The following is a 15,593-nucleotide window of genomic DNA, read 5'->3' on the forward strand; positions in this document are numbered from 1 at the left end:
CTAAGATAGTGAAGGAAAGAAAGACTGGCATGCTGCAGTCCATGGGGTCATAAAGAGTCAGACACGACTGAGAGACTGAACAATAGTAACCCAGAAGGTTGGGTTTAAATTCCTATGTAAGGGTACGGACAGGTGATACAGTCCCAGCAACTGGACACAATAATGCCTGTCTGATCTTTACCAAGCAATGGGAAAAGATAGTGTCAGAATTTATAATCAGGGTTGTATGTGTGGTCCAGGAATATCTGAGTCAAAAAATTAGCCTAAGGATTAATCCTAAGACACCAAATACAAAATGTCCCTGAAAGAGATACTCTGGTTGCACATTTTTATACAGGATTCCCTACTAACAATGAATTCATTGTCCTAAATCACACATCACATGAAGAGACAATCCATCAGAAGATCAAACCACCAGGCACAACAAATAGAAGACTCTGAATTCTAAAACTTTTGGATAAATGAACAAAATAACAGATTATTTCATATAAATTTTAAACAACTAACACTAAATAAAATACAAACCATATGGAAAGAAAGACATAGTATTAAAATAACGGTAGGTAGACTATCTAGTGGAGAAGGCGATGGCAACCCACTCCAGTACTGTCGCCTAGAAAATCCCATGGACGGAGGAGTCTGGTAGGCTGCAGTCTATGGGGTCGCAAAGAGTCAGACACGACTGAGCGACTTCACTTTCACTTTTTTACTTTCATGCATTGGAGAAGGAAATGGCAAGTCACTCCAGTGTTCTTGCCTGGAGAATCCCAGGGACGGGGGAGCCTGGTGGGCTGCCGTCTATGGGGTCGCACAGAGTCGGACACGACTGAAGCGACTTAGCAGCAGCAGCAGCAGCAGACTATCTAGAAATGAAAACTACAGCAATGGAATGAGAAATTCAATGGAGAGGTAAAATAGCTCTTTAGACACAAGTGAAGGAACTCCTGATGGTCCCGTGGTTAGGAGCTGGCGCTTTCACTGCTGAGGGCCCAGGTTCAATCCCTGGGTATGAAAGATAGGTTTAAAGAAGCAACTCAGAATGTAGCAAAGTGAGATAAAGGGATAAATATAAAGTTGAGACAGCATAAATTGAACAAAAAAATTCAACATGTCTAATATGAATTTCAGACAGTGAACAGAATTACTGAAGCATCAAGATTCCAAGATATATGCCTGCATATGTCCCAGAATTGACAAAATGTATGATTCCTATGAGTTAGGAAGAAATCAAGATAAAGAAAAGATAAATTTATGAGATGTACTGTAGTGAAACAACAAAACTACAAGGTCAATAGAGATTTTAAGAGCAACCAGTGAGGAAAGATAAGTTATACCAAGGAAAACCAAAAATAAAGGTAAAATTTGATCATACATCACATCATACAGAAATATAAATTCTAGACAGATTCAAGACCTCATTGGGAAAAAATATAACCATAAAACTTTTTGAAGATAGAAAAATAGCTTTACAAAATCATGTAGGAAAATATTTAAGATTTCTCATCATACAACCCATAAAGGAAAATATTGACAGATTTAACCATACTTAAATTTTTAAACTACTACATATGATAATAACACAAATAAGTGAAAAGACAAGTTATTGACCAAGGCAGCTATTTGCCAGTTATATGTCCCCTCTCACAATTACTGTCCAGAAAGTAAAGAAAGTGCCTACAAATCAATAATAAAAGATAATTAAAGAGAAAAAATAGATAAAATATACCACACATAGTTCTCAATGGAAGGCACTAAAATGCTCAATAACATTATATAAACATACTCAGCTTCACCAGTAATTAGAAAGTCCTTGCACTCAAGAGATTAACAAAACAAAATGTCTGATAATACCCAGTGTTGGAAAAGACACAGGGAAACAGAAATGCTAAGTCAGTAGTTCTTAACCCCAGTTATACATTAGAATCACTGAGAGAACTTGGAAAAAAATATCAGTCTTGTCTCTCATTCCCAGAGACTCTGATTTAATGGGTCTGAAGTGGAACTTAGGCATCGGTGATTTTAAAATACTGCCTAGGTGATTCTTTCTGTGGCCAGAATTCAGAACTACTGCTCAACACTGTTGGTGGTCAAATAAATCAGCAGAGTTTGGAGAAGAGTTTCACAGTCTCTAGGGAAGATGTGTCTCCCTATGACCTGACAATTCAGCTTCTAGGTTGAACTCTGATTTGAGAAATTCTAGCTGAAGTGGAAGAAGATATGCATAAAGACCATAGCTGTACTGTTAAGATATCAAAACTTCCAAGAGAGTGCAAATATGCCTCGATAAGAAAGTAGATAAATCAACTTTGGATTATTTATGTAATGTGATAGTATCCTGCAGCTATAACAAAATCAACTAGATACCTATATATCAACATGGATATATCTCCAGAACAACTTTGAATAAAAATAAAGAATATATAAGTATAAAAGACAATGCTTTATATATTTTAAAATCTGAACACAAAATAACAGTATAACCACAAATAGATATTAGGTATGACCTCATATATATATATGAGAAGAAGAAGAAGAAGAATCGGAGAAGGCAATGGCACCCCACTCCAGTTCTCTTGCCTGGAAAATCCCATGGACAGAGGAGCCTGGTGGACTGCAGTCCATGGGGTCGCTAGGAGTCGGACACGACTGTGTAACTTTCAAGTAGACAACCTGAGTGACTTCACTTTCACTTTTCACTTTCATGCATTGGAGAAAGAAATGGCAAGCCACTCCAGTGTTCTTGCCTGGAGAATCCCAGGGACGGGGGAGCCTGGTGGGCTGCCATCTCTGGGGTCGCACAGAGTCGGACACGACTGAAGCGACTTAGCAGCAGCAGCATATATATATATACATTCATGTCTGGAACTGAAAGCCCACCCTCCACACACATATACTAACACACAAATACATAGAAATACTAAAGTATAGTACATAGGAATCATATGTAGCAATTTAAGGATAATTAGTCTCTTGGGAGGGAAAATAGGGGAAATGTTGAGGGAGCATATTTACAATGTGCTTCATTTTATTTTGGGCTTCCCTTGTGGCTCAGGTGGTAAAGAATTTGCCTGCAATGCAGGAGACCTGGGTTCTATCTCTGGGTTGGGAAGATGCTCTGAAGAAGGCAAAAGCTACCCACTCCAGTACTCTGACCTACTGTATGGGGTCACAAAGAGTTGGACATGACTGAGCAATTTTCACTTTCACTTTCATTATATTTTATACATTATCTGAACTAAGTACAGCAAAATAACATATAATCTTGGTGGTGGGTATGCAGATAATCAAGATATTATTTTTGTGTATTTGAGATATTCCATATTAAGATATTTAAAAGGCAAAAGAGTAATGCAATTGGCATGACCATGGGGGTATATCTTTATTTTTTAATAGTTGAAAAAAATTATATATTAAAAACATAGAACTGAAAAGTAAACAAAAAAGCCATTGGGTTTGAAAGCCAGAATTCTCATCCTAGTTCTGTAGCTAATTCAATTCAGTTCAGTTCAGTTCAGTTGCTCAGTCGTGTCCGACTCTTGGCAACCCGATGAATCGCAGCACGCCAGGCCTCCCTGTCCATCGCCAACTCCCGGAGTTCACTCAGACTCACGTCCATCGAGTCGGTGATGCCATCCAGCCATTTCATCCTCTGTTGTCCCCTTTTCCTCCTGCTCCTGATCCCTCCCAGCATCAGCGTCTTTTCCAATGAGTCAACTCTTCACATGAGATGGCCAAAGTATTGGAGTTTCAGCTTTAGCATCAGTCCTTCCAGAGAATACCCAGGACTGATCTCCTTTAGAATGGGCTGGTTGGATCTCCTTGCAGTCCAAGGGACTCTCAAGAGTCTTCTCCAACACCACAGTTCAAACCCATCAATTCTTCGGCGCTCAGCTTTCTTCACAGTCCAACTCTCACATCCATACATGACCACTGGAAAAACCATAGCCTTGACTAGATGGACCTTTGTTGACAAAGTAATGTCTCTGCTTTTGAATATGCTATCTACGTTGGTCATAACTTTCCTTCCAAGGAGTAAGCGTCTTTTAATTTCATGGCTGCAATCACCATCTTCAACGATTTTGGAGCCCAGAAAAATAAAGTCTGACACTGTTTCCACTGTTTCCCCATCTATTTCCCATGAAGTGATGGGACCAGATGCCATGATCTTCGTTTTCTGAATGTTGAGCTTTAAGCCAACTTTTTCACTCTCCTCTTTCACTTTCATCAAGAGGCTTTTTAGTTCCTCTTCACTTTCTGCCATAAGGGTGGTGTCATCTGCATATCTGAGGTTATTGATATTTTTCCTGGCAGTCTTGATTCCAGCTTGTGCTTCTTCCAGCCCAGCATTTCTCATGATGTACTCTGCATAGAAGTTAAATAAGCAGGGTGACAATATACAGTCTTGACGTACTCCTTTTCCTATTTGGAACCAGTCTGTTGTTCCATGTCCAGTTCTAACTGTTAGCTAATTAGTGACCTGTAAATCATTTTTTTATTTCAGTTTCCTCATACATACTGTAAAGGAGTTGGATAAGATGATTCAAAATCTACCCTAGTTTCAAATTTCAGCGATTCTCAAGTTGTGAACAGATAGTATTTCTGAATTCAATTCTTCTCTCTCCTTATCAAATATACATACTCACCTTATAGAAATACATTTGTTCCCAAATGTAGTCATGGATTATCCCAGAAAGCAATGCCCTAAGTGGTAGTCAATAAACAATCGATTACATCAAAGATGTAATCAAGGCAGCAAATTAGCTTAAAATGTCCATGACCCAGAAACAATACAAAAAGAAAAAAAATAGTGTTATTAAGTCCCCATAGACTTCCATTTCCTAATTTTTAAATGCATTATTTCTTCACTCATTTATTCTTGATTATTTCATATGTCATTTGTCCTGAATCATCACCTATAAACCAGCTTCTTCCAATTTGTTATATGTTAATAAAATTTTTATAACAGTAGGCATCAATAGCAAATTTGCTGAAAATCTATGCTTTATGATTGAAAAAAAAAAATCTGAGCCTTCTCCTCCATACTCTCTACCTTCTGCTAGTTTGAAAGACTGTTCTAAGCGTCTGATTTGCTTTCAGTGAAAATCCAGCCCGACACGAACAGTTAAACACACTTGCTCATGAATGTGCTATTTTCTCCCCAGGAATTTGATGCTTTTAGCCAACAGTTTAATTATCCCCATAACCCTGCAGATAGTGAAGGACAGAAAAGCATGGTGTGAGGTGAAGTCACACTTTACAGACAGTCTAAGGCAGAGCACAGAGAAATGAAATCCATTTCCAATACAAGTCCTAATGCTCACTGCTGAAGTCCCAATTTCTCCCCCACTCCAACCCAGGCCACTGCCTATGCTCTCTCAGAAATGTTATCCACAAATAAAGTCATACAGAAAGGAGCCTGGACAATCTGTAACCTTGGTCATTAGGTGAATGAAAGAAACAAAGACAACAAAGAAAAAGAACACAGGATACTAGTTGATAGGAACCCTTCTTGAATCTTTTTTGTTCCTCCTCCACTGAACCACTGTTCCTCCTCCAATGAACCTCCTCTGCTGAACTTTTTTGTTTCTCCTCCATTGTGAAGGAGGCTCTCTGCAGTACATGCATTACTGGTAAGGCAGGGAAAATTCAATGTCCTATGTGTCATAGAATATTTAGTATCACACCTGGCAAAAGAAGGCGCTCAATACGTGTTAGGTGTTATCATCATCGTCACCTGCTAGTACCACAGGACACGGCACTTCAGATTTGTCCAACCATGAGTTTATACAAGAGCAGCCCAAGGCAAAGGAAGCTTTCTTTCTACAAAGGAAAATCTCCAAGCTTGCAGAGATGGCCTGATGACCTGATGGCTTCTGAAACGCAGCAATGTAATTTCCAGGCTTCCCTTGTGGCTCAGCGGTAAAGAATCTGCCTGCCAATGCAGGAGACGCAGGTTCCATCTCTGGGTGGGGAAGATCCCTTGGAGGAGGAAATGTCAACCCACTCCAGTATTCTTTCCTGGGAAATCCTGTAGACGGAGAGAGGAGCCTGGTGGGCTACAGTCTATGGGGTCACCAAGAGTCGGACATGACTCAGTGACTAAAGCAATAACGACGACACATGTGATTTCCGTTATTGAGGGAGAGAAATTATAGAGGTCCACTCTCACTTAGCAGGTAGATAACAGCACACTTAAATAAGGCAAAATCTTTTTCTTAACTGGTGAAGGAGGAGTGTGACAAGTAGGAAAGCACATATTCTTTATGGCTCTCTTTTGTAAGGGTCAAGCCCCCAAACTGCCCTCACTGATGGGTAGCCAGCCTCCATAACCAGGGCAATTAGGGCAACACTGCAAGCCTGGTAAGCTGCAGTCCATGGGGTCGCGAAGAGTCAGACACGACTGAGCGACTTCACTTTCACGCATTGGAGAAGGAAATGGCAAGCCACTCCAGTGTTCTTGCCTGGGGAATCCCAGGGACGGGGGAGGCTGGTGGGCTGCCATCTGTGGGGTCGCACAGAGTTGGACACGACTGAAGCGACTTAGCAGCAGCAGTATGCCCCATAAAAGAAGCACAAATCTTTAGGCACAACTAAATCAGGAAGCAAGTAATTCCTATAAAAGTAACAGTTTTCCAGGAGAGCAAAGACCAGACTCTCACGTGGCTGCATTTTTCTCAGGTCCCAGCTCACCCCACGCTTTGGGCCATCCAAGATTACACCATTACCACTAACACTCTCAAAAGTGGGCCACAGATTCCTGTTGCTCTCAACAGGACTTAACCCTTGGACTACATTTAGCTGCTACACAACATGTAGGGAAAAATTTAAAAGCTACCTATGGAACTGAAATAACATCTTCTCCTAAGGGAAAATAACAGATGGCTTGGCAGATAATGATCTTTAACTGACAGGCTACTCAGTAACGAGGCCAGTGCCGGGAGCACTTGGCTTTGGAAACCAGTGATGAACTGGAATCATGCTTCTTAGAGGACAAGGCAGACTGTCTCTACAGACTAGGGAGAGTTGGAGGGAGGAAGGAACGCAACACCCTCCATCTGTGGAAGGGGCTTTCACCTTTATCTTTCTTTTGAAAACATCATTTCAGACCAGCTGGTGTACAGAGAACTGTGGCCTGGATGATGGCTTTAGGGGTGGCAGTGGGGGAACTAGGGTGCAGAGAAAGCCCAGCTCATTCTGATTGCTCATTCTTGTCCAAAGATCAACCAGACATGGCCTGACTTTGAAAGCAGCCGGCTCTTTGTGTACAATTGCTGGGGAGGTAGCCATCCCCCCGTAAACTGATGGTAGCTACCACACCAGGAGGGGAGGGCAGGGGTGGGGAGGTGAAGGGGATTAGGAATCGGGAGGGAAACAGGACATCTTGACCACATCTAGTTTCCTCTCCAATGACAACCTGATCCTGCTAGATCAGCTTGACAGCTCTTGACTCCTGGAATCCGGAGGAGGCAACAACACATACGCAGCTGGAGCTCAGTTTAATAGTGTAGTCAAGAAAAGATAATATCCGCTGAAATATTTTAATGTTTCAATGCCCTTTTGCTATTAAGACTTTTTTTCCCACATTTGCTACATGATTTCATCATATTTTCAAAAGAAGGCTCACAAGAGTCAGAGCTGTGACGATTTTCACCCTGGAGATTTACAGGACCTACAGCAACTCTCCCTAAATATTCTAGAGAAGTCCACAAAAGTTGATTTGCCTGTCAGGGCAACCATGCTCTTTTCAGAGGACATTTCTTACTGGCTTCTTTTTCAATCTAAAACAGAGTGTATATTACTAGAAGAAATGAGGCAAAAGATACTCACTTGAGACACTAGTGAAATTAAGTGATTCTTGGCATAAAAACAAAAACATTGCTATAAATATTACCTGCTACCTCCTAAACAGTGTTAAGAGCAGAACATTTCATATCTCATATTGTAAGTAATTTATGAGCTAGCAAATCATTTTACTTATATTTAGAATCCAACTGTTCACTTCATTGAGATTACAATATGCAAAGAAGATGCTTATTAGGCGATTAAAAAGGAAGAGAAGAAAACAATAAAGACAAAGTACTTACTTGCCTGTGATATTTTAAAAATAATCCAGAATTTCAAATGTCTTATTTTGTTTAAGAGCAAAGACTAACCTGAGCTATAATCCTTTGGTCCTCAGGGTAAACTCCATTCCTCCACAGGACAAATCTTTGAGAAATCTTCTTTTGATATTTATTTCTCCCCGTATCCAAGCTCTACTAGGAAGCAGTCAAAAGCAAAAGACTGTCCTTACAAAATAAAATGAAATGAAAAAAGGCCACGATGTCCAGAATGTAAGCAGCAAAGGAGAAATAAAACTTCTCCCAAACTAATATCTAATTCAGAAGAGTAACTGCTCTCCTATCTCCGTCGGTGGGCGTCCTCTTGTGTTCCTGGTAGCATTTCTCATCATCCAGCCAGTGCAGTTTTACAGCAACACAAGGACGTTTGAAGAGAAATGAACTCATTCTCTGAAGCTCCTTGTAGTAAAGGAAAACATATGGAGGATTTCCTGCTGAGGCTTCCCTACCGAGGCACAAATTCGAGGGGGTGTGGAATTTACTTGTTAAGGCTCTCTGTTTTCTAGACTCAGCAGTATCTGCTCAGCAATGAGCCCACATGGGCTGCTGCTGCTGCTCTGCAGAAAACTCTCTGATTCTGCAATAACCCTCCCCCCTCCCCCCCAACCGAGAGGACTCGGAGGAAGAGGGTCAAGAGAATGCTAGTGCCCCACTTGCCACAGTCCCTGTTTCAACCACATCTGACCTCCAGGACAGGTAAATGCACATGAAGACATTCTGCTGGATGTTCCATTGGAACACAAGCTTCTTCCCCCCACCCCACCCTTTTTTCCCCTCCTGTCCCTTCATCTTCACCTCCTGATTTCTTTCTTTCTTTTTAAAATAATTTATTTGGCTGCTCTGGGTCTTAGTTGCAGCATGTGGGATCTAGTTCCTTAACCAGGGATCGAACCCAGGCCCCCTGCATTGGGAGTTCTGAGTCTTAACCACCCGTTTTAGGGCAAGTTCCTCACCTCCTGATTTCTTATCTGAGATAAACAGTTTCCAAGCCTGTGTACTTTGTGATCACATTCCTGAAATTAATTTAAAATGTTACCAATGCTTCCTTTCCCCTTCCACCCTTCTTCATTTGAAGGTGTACTTCTTATAACATAAGGAACTATATTCAATATAGTTAAACTATACGGAATACTATAAACTATAATGTGATAAACTATAATGAAAACAAATGTGTGTGTATATATATATATATATATATAACTGAGTCACTTTGCTGTGCAACAGTAATTAATACATTGTAATTCAACTATATTTCAGTTAAAAAAAGAAAGTATACTTCTAAGGATAGCACATCTCAGAATAAGTTCTGAAGATACCTGGTTGGTTCAGGAATATTAAATTGCACATTTGATGAATGAAGCGGTCTAGTAAGCCATTCATCATTACAGAGCCCTGCCCATTCACCCCACAGATTAATACTCTTTAGTTTGGAAAACAAAACCAGAAACAGAAAATATCTCAAAACTGCCCTCTAAAACCGCTATTTGCGGGTGACAGTGAGGTCACTAGTGGCCATCAGAGGAGTTTTACCCTATTAATCTAGCAGTTCCTTTGACAAAGCATCAACTAGGTATTAATCTCGATTATCCTAATTATTCACTCGAACTCCACATCCAGCTTTTATGTTACAAACTGGTGCTAAATGTTCTCTAAAAATAAGTTCCACATGATCTTTCTGTGTCAATGTGTTTGTGGAAGAACTTATTTTATGGAGGCAAATGTTTCCACAAGACTGGCTGAGTGACAGAATGAATGATTAAAGGAGGTGAAGCTGGGAAGACAGAAGGAGGTGTGTAAGTTGTATGTAAAGCTATGGGCTATCTGTGTGTTGGGACAAAGAAAGCTTTTGTGGACTTAAGAAAGAAATTTTTAAAATTATCTGGAAGCATATTCTATATAAGGGATCCACAAACTAGGGCTCAGGGGCTGAATCAGGCCCTCTGCCAGTGTTTGTAAATAAAGTTTTATTGGAACATTTGTTCACATACAGTCTATGGCTGCTTCCCTACTACTGTGGCAGAGCTCAGTAGTTACGACAGAGACCATGCAGTCCACAAAGCCTAAAAGATTAATGTCTTGCCCTTTACAGGAAAAACTTGCAGATCCGTCTTCCTTATGATAAAGGGTCTCTAGATCAGGGTCCCCAACCTTTTGGGCACCAGTGACCGGTCTTGTGGAAGACGATTTTTCCACTGAGAGTGGGGAGATGGTTTCAGGATGATTCAAGACCATTACATTTATTGTGCACTTTATTTCTTTTATTATTACATCAGCTCCAGCTCAGATCATCAGGCATTAATCCCAGAGGTTGGGGACCCCTGCACTAGATTACTATGAATACTTAGGCTTTTTTTTTTCCCCTGAGTTGCGTAGTTAGAGGTATCATTATAGTTGTAATTAAGGAGTGTCCTTAAATGTTCGCCCACTCCTCCCAGAGTAGATGTGGCAGGAGGGTTTCTCAGGGGTCTGCGGTAGAGGTGGAACCCTGAACTTCTGGGGGAAAAAATTGATTAGACCATATACGGGGGTGTAGGATGACAGAGTCAGAGGCAGAATCCGGACATCATCAAGGACGGAAGCCAGAGAAGCAGGGCTTTGAGAAGCACCATGAAGCCGTAAGTTGGGGGTGGGGGATAATGAAGATTAATCACAAGTCAGGATGTGCAATAGGAAGTGGCTGGAGCAAGCTGTCAGGACTAAGACCTTGGGGAAAATAAGGATGTTGAATACCTTCTTTCTTGTGGCCTGGTGGAAGGGTGACTCAGTTGTCCCAGTATGGACTTTACCAGTGTTAAAATGGGAACCTGCATCCGGGAACCTCCTCAGCCCCAAGGAATCCAGAGAGTTGTCTGCCCTGATCTGGGGCTGGGCAGGAAGCTGGGAAATCAACCTGAGAGGAAAATCCTCAAGGACAGTAGCTGAGCTGTTTCAGCACTTAGTACCCATGTGTTTGGGGAGCTTGGATAAGAAGCAGGGAGCCATTCTGGTGCTACTGAGGCCACCAGGAGTCACCAGAGAAGGACAGGGCCTCTCTTCCCAGGGAGCAAGCGATTTCACTGTGAGAATGCTCACCCTGTGAAGAGAATAACCTCAGGAAGAGAATAACCTCAACACAAGCCGTAAACAAGTGTGAGGTCATCCGTGCTACTGGACAGTTGTCAGCCTGGCTTTTTCACCCTGAAGCCAGTCTGCATTTTTTCCAGAACAGCTGACTTGCATGATTTGATTATTGTCTGTCACTCTGAACTCTGCTTCACTTTTCCAAAACCCCGTAGTGATCCCAAATTTTGCTTGGGTTTTGTTTTGTTTTTATATTTACTTGGCTGTCCAGCTCTTAGTTGCAGCATGTGGGATCTAGTCCTCTGACCAGGGATTGAGCCCAGGTGCCCTGCGTTGGGAGTGTGGAGTCTTGGCCACTGGGCCACCAGGGAAGTCCTCTTGCTCAGGTTTTAGGTATAGTGCCTTCTCCCTAAATAAGGAACACTGATCCACCTTTGTAGACCCTGTGAATGTAGCTATTTTTTCCCTCATCCATCTGTCAGTAAGTCAGCCCAGTAACAAATATTTCTGGAGCTGTAACTATGTGCCAGACACTGTGCTGAGCTTGGGGTGAAGGACTGAATCAGAGAGGCAGAGTTTCCGGCTTCATGGAGAGGAAGGGGAAACCCAGAAACATATAAACAGGATAATTTAAGGTTGTGATGTGTTTAGGGAGAAGTACAGGCTGTAGAGTAATGGTGAGGTGGGTGGGGATTCTGTCCTAGGTAGGGTGGTCCCAAGATAACCTTTCTGAGAAGGTGATGTGTTAGCTGAATGCCAGAAGCTGAGAAGGATTGTGGTGTCCAGGGAACTATAAGAGCTGTAAATTCAAAGACAGAGGTCAGAAGGAACTTGGCCTGTCCCCCAAAAAAGACACCAGGGCAGCATAGTGGCTAAGTGGGGGTGAGTTAGAGACCGGCAATGATCAGACGGTGTGTGGTCTTGTAGGGATGATAAGGAGGTTTGGACTTTTTCCAAGGGCAGGCCAAAAACTACGGGGAGGATTGAAGCAGGGGAATGTCTACAATTGATTTATGTTTTGAAAAGGATTTCCCTAACCCTGCTGTGGTGGAGGGACTGGAGGGAGGTAAGAGTGAAAGTGAGATCAGCTGAGAGATGGTGTTGGCTAGGATAAAATGGTACCTGTGACAGTTTTCAAGGGAAGAGAATGGCTTTGAGGTGTATTTTGGAATATGGTAACTCTGCCCCCAGAAATACCTGACAAAATCATCTCATTTGGTTGTTCAGGTGTTAACTCTTCATTGCCACCCACTTGGGAGTGAGAGGGACCCTCATCTTCCTTCGTCACCCTGGCACCTCCCAGGGCCCAACGTGTGCCTCCCACAGAGAAGACACGTGTGTCATTCTGTCAGCTGTGTGTCAGGTGTTGTGAGTAAAACGCTACAACAGAGCAGGGCAGGTCTCAAAATAACACAGGGAGAAGACATTGCTCTGCAAAAGGCATCTTTGCTTCCGGAGTTCGCACATTTGGTCAGATAAGCAGAGGGCTCTCAGAATCTTTCCCAGCTCCTTCTAGGCTGTTCCTTCAGAGAAAAGCCCACATTACTGGAAAGGACACTCTGCTCAGATGCTCTTGCAGGCAAGGTTCTGTGGGCTTCCACGCTCTCACAGACATGGATTTGGTCCTGATGTAAGGGGACGAGCAACCGTCCAGGATGCATCTGCTCTGCAGGTGTGATCAGCAGGCCAATATGGAGACAGTTGGGGCCAGCACTGTGACCGGAGCTGTCACACAGACCCACGTCCAGATGGTCCCATCCTTGGTCTAACTTGGTCGCTGTCTTGATTCTTGATAATTCTGAACCAGGGGCCTGCATTTTCATTTTGCACGTAGCCATACAGATCACATAGCCGGTCCCACCAACAGTTCTGAGGTCAGTTTCTTCCACTCTAGAGGGAGCCAGGACCAGGTATTCCTAGAGCTCTAGGTGTGGTGACAGCCTATAGCAGTCTGGAAACTTCCCCCCAGGGCCACAATCCAGGAGTTACTGACTGGGATCGCAGTTCTGGGGTCCTCATCTTCTCGTTGTGACTGAAGGAGGCCAGGTCTGCTACAGGGGCTTGTTTCAGAAGCCAGTTTTAAAATTTTACTTATTTTTAATTGGAGGATAATTGCTTTACCACACTGTGCTGGTTTCTGCCATATATCAACATAAATCAGCCATAGGTATACATGTGTCCCCTCCCTCTTGAACCTCCCTCTCACCTCCCACACCATATTACCCCTCTAAGTTGCAGGAACCATTTTTTGAGGCCCAGCTTTGGTCCTGATCCTCTGGCCCTCTAACGATTTTATGAGCAAAATCCCTTTTAAAAGAGTGGATTCCATTATCTTCAGTCGTGCACATCCCTCATGAAGGACACACTTGGAGGAAAAGCCTGGCTTCTGAAAAGGCTTTCTCAGTATTTTATCAGACTTTGCACTGTCGAGGTGGTTGAATTTAGTGATTACATTGAGAGTCCGTGTTCTGGACGTGCCATTTCTTTCTTTCTTTAGAAAGAAGAAAGGGCTTTGTTTGGGCTTTGTTGTGGCATGAAAGCTTAGTTGTCCTGCAGCATGTGAGATCTTAGTTCCCTGACCAGGGATTGAACCCACATCTCCTGCATTGGAAGGTGGATTCTTAACCACTGGACCACCAGGGAAGACCCTAGTGCTGTTTCTAAGGCAGAGAACATGAGTTGCTGTTTGGTAGGGATGGATGTGGACATGTCCCTTTAATTGTGAGTGAAAGTCACTCAATCATGTCCAACTCTTTGTGACCTCATGGACTATACAGTCCATGGAATTCTCCAGGCCAGAAAACTGGAGTGGGTAGCCTATCCCTTTTCCAGGGGATCTTCCCAACCCAGGAATCAAACCAAGGTCTCCTGCATTGCAGGCGGATTCTTTACCAGCTGAGCTACCAAGGAAGCCCCTTAATTGTGAAGATGCATTTTCTTCCTGATTGGTAGACTGCTGATTCCCTCTGGGGAACCTGGAAGCATACCTGTCTATAGTCTCACTGGGATGACCTATTTCCAAGCAAGGTCACATTCTGAGGTTCTGGGAGAACGTGTATTTTGTGGGGTCACTAATCGATTGCGGCCTAAGGAACAAAATGAGGGGATCACTACACAGGAGTCAACCATCTTGCCCTCATCACTGTTTGTTCCTGGCCAACTGAACCAAACAGCTACAGACACGTGAGGTAACAAAGACTCACAGGTGAGCACACTGGTGTGGCAGGAAGGGAAAGATATATAGTTTGTTTTACCTTCAGCCACATCCTACCACTCAGAGAAGAGGTACCTACCACTCTGCATACACAGTAATACCTTGCTTCCTTCCAATGCATTTATTGTCAGAAAATCTTAAAGTTACAGGGAAATGTCCACAATTGACCCCAGAGAAACCCTCAGAACTATCATGTCCCTTGTCTAAATTTTTTTTCTCTGCAAATGTACCCCTTCAACTTTGTTCTGCCTAGGGGAAATTTCTGCAGGACCATCAGCAAAAGACCAGTGTTTGTGAAACAGAGCAGGGCCCCTATGGTCCTTGCCTCCCACATCCTCAGCCTGCTTTTTGTCTGTAGAAAACTGTTAGCCAAATGATAAGTTTAATCGGAGACATGACAACACGTGGAAACAAAGGAAAACAGTCAAAGGAGACCAGATAATAAAAAGGTACTCATTAAGGATGGGCTTCTCTGGTGGCTCAGTCAGTAAAGAATACGCCTGCAACGCAGGAGACTTGGGTTTGCTCCTTGGGTCGGGAAGATCTCCTGGAGAAGGATAGGGCAACCCACTCCAGTATTCTTGCCTGGGAAATCCCACAGACAGAGGAACCTGGCAGGCTAGAGTCCATGGGGTCACAAGAATTGGACATGACTTAGCAACTAAACCACCACCACCAATTAAGCATAGTCAAGGACCGTTAGCTCCTTCTCAAGGGCTATGAATAATATTCTGAGTCATATCCCGTGAGCTGGTTTGTAGATACTGAAACCCCCACCAGGTGGATGAAGTTAACTACATGATGAGTAGAATGTACTCATGACATAAGCTGCCACAATTCCAAGAACTGGCCTCAAAGAAATGGAACTGACTGTGGAACTGAAGATTAACTGTACCTAAAACAACCAGGATGACACTAGGCAGACCACTGAAGACCAATTCAGGATGACTGTCAGAGCTGACTGTGCTGTTTTTGCATGTAGCCCCCTCTCTCTGACTATAAAATCTGTTCCCCACTGATTGTGGGAGGCAGTCGGCTTTTGGACAGTTGTTTTTCCTCCCCTGCCCCTTCTACACCAGTTGCCAGCATCCAAAATGTAGCAAACTTTCCTTTTCACCAATCTGACCTCTTTATTGGCTTTTTGAGCAGTGAGCAGCTGGACCCCCACCTTTGGGTAACATGTGCAGAAGAGAAAAAAG

The 15,593-nt window shown here is 42.9% G+C and overlaps 1 protein-coding gene across 3 annotated transcripts in view; it reads right to left on the bottom strand.

The window, feature by feature from the left end:
* The window catches only part of KIAA1217 (KIAA1217 ortholog), an 829,478-nt gene that overhangs the window by 428,169 nt on the left and 385,716 nt on the right, over positions 1-15,593 (bottom strand). Inside the window, exon 1 of one of the 3 annotated variants that reach the window (XM_044927455.2) lies at positions 8,154-8,526. The exons of the other annotated variants lie outside the window; for them this stretch is intronic. The gene's annotated coding sequence lies outside the window, so the exon portion shown is untranslated. Of the gene's footprint in view, positions 1-8,153; positions 8,527-15,593 lie in introns of those variants that run through there. 3 annotated transcript variants of the gene reach the window in all.

Source organism: Bubalus bubalis, chromosome 14 (assembly GCF_019923935.1).
Source record: "Bubalus bubalis isolate 160015118507 breed Murrah chromosome 14, NDDB_SH_1, whole genome shotgun sequence".
Lineage (NCBI taxonomy): Eukaryota > Metazoa > Chordata > Mammalia > Artiodactyla > Bovidae > Bubalus > Bubalus bubalis.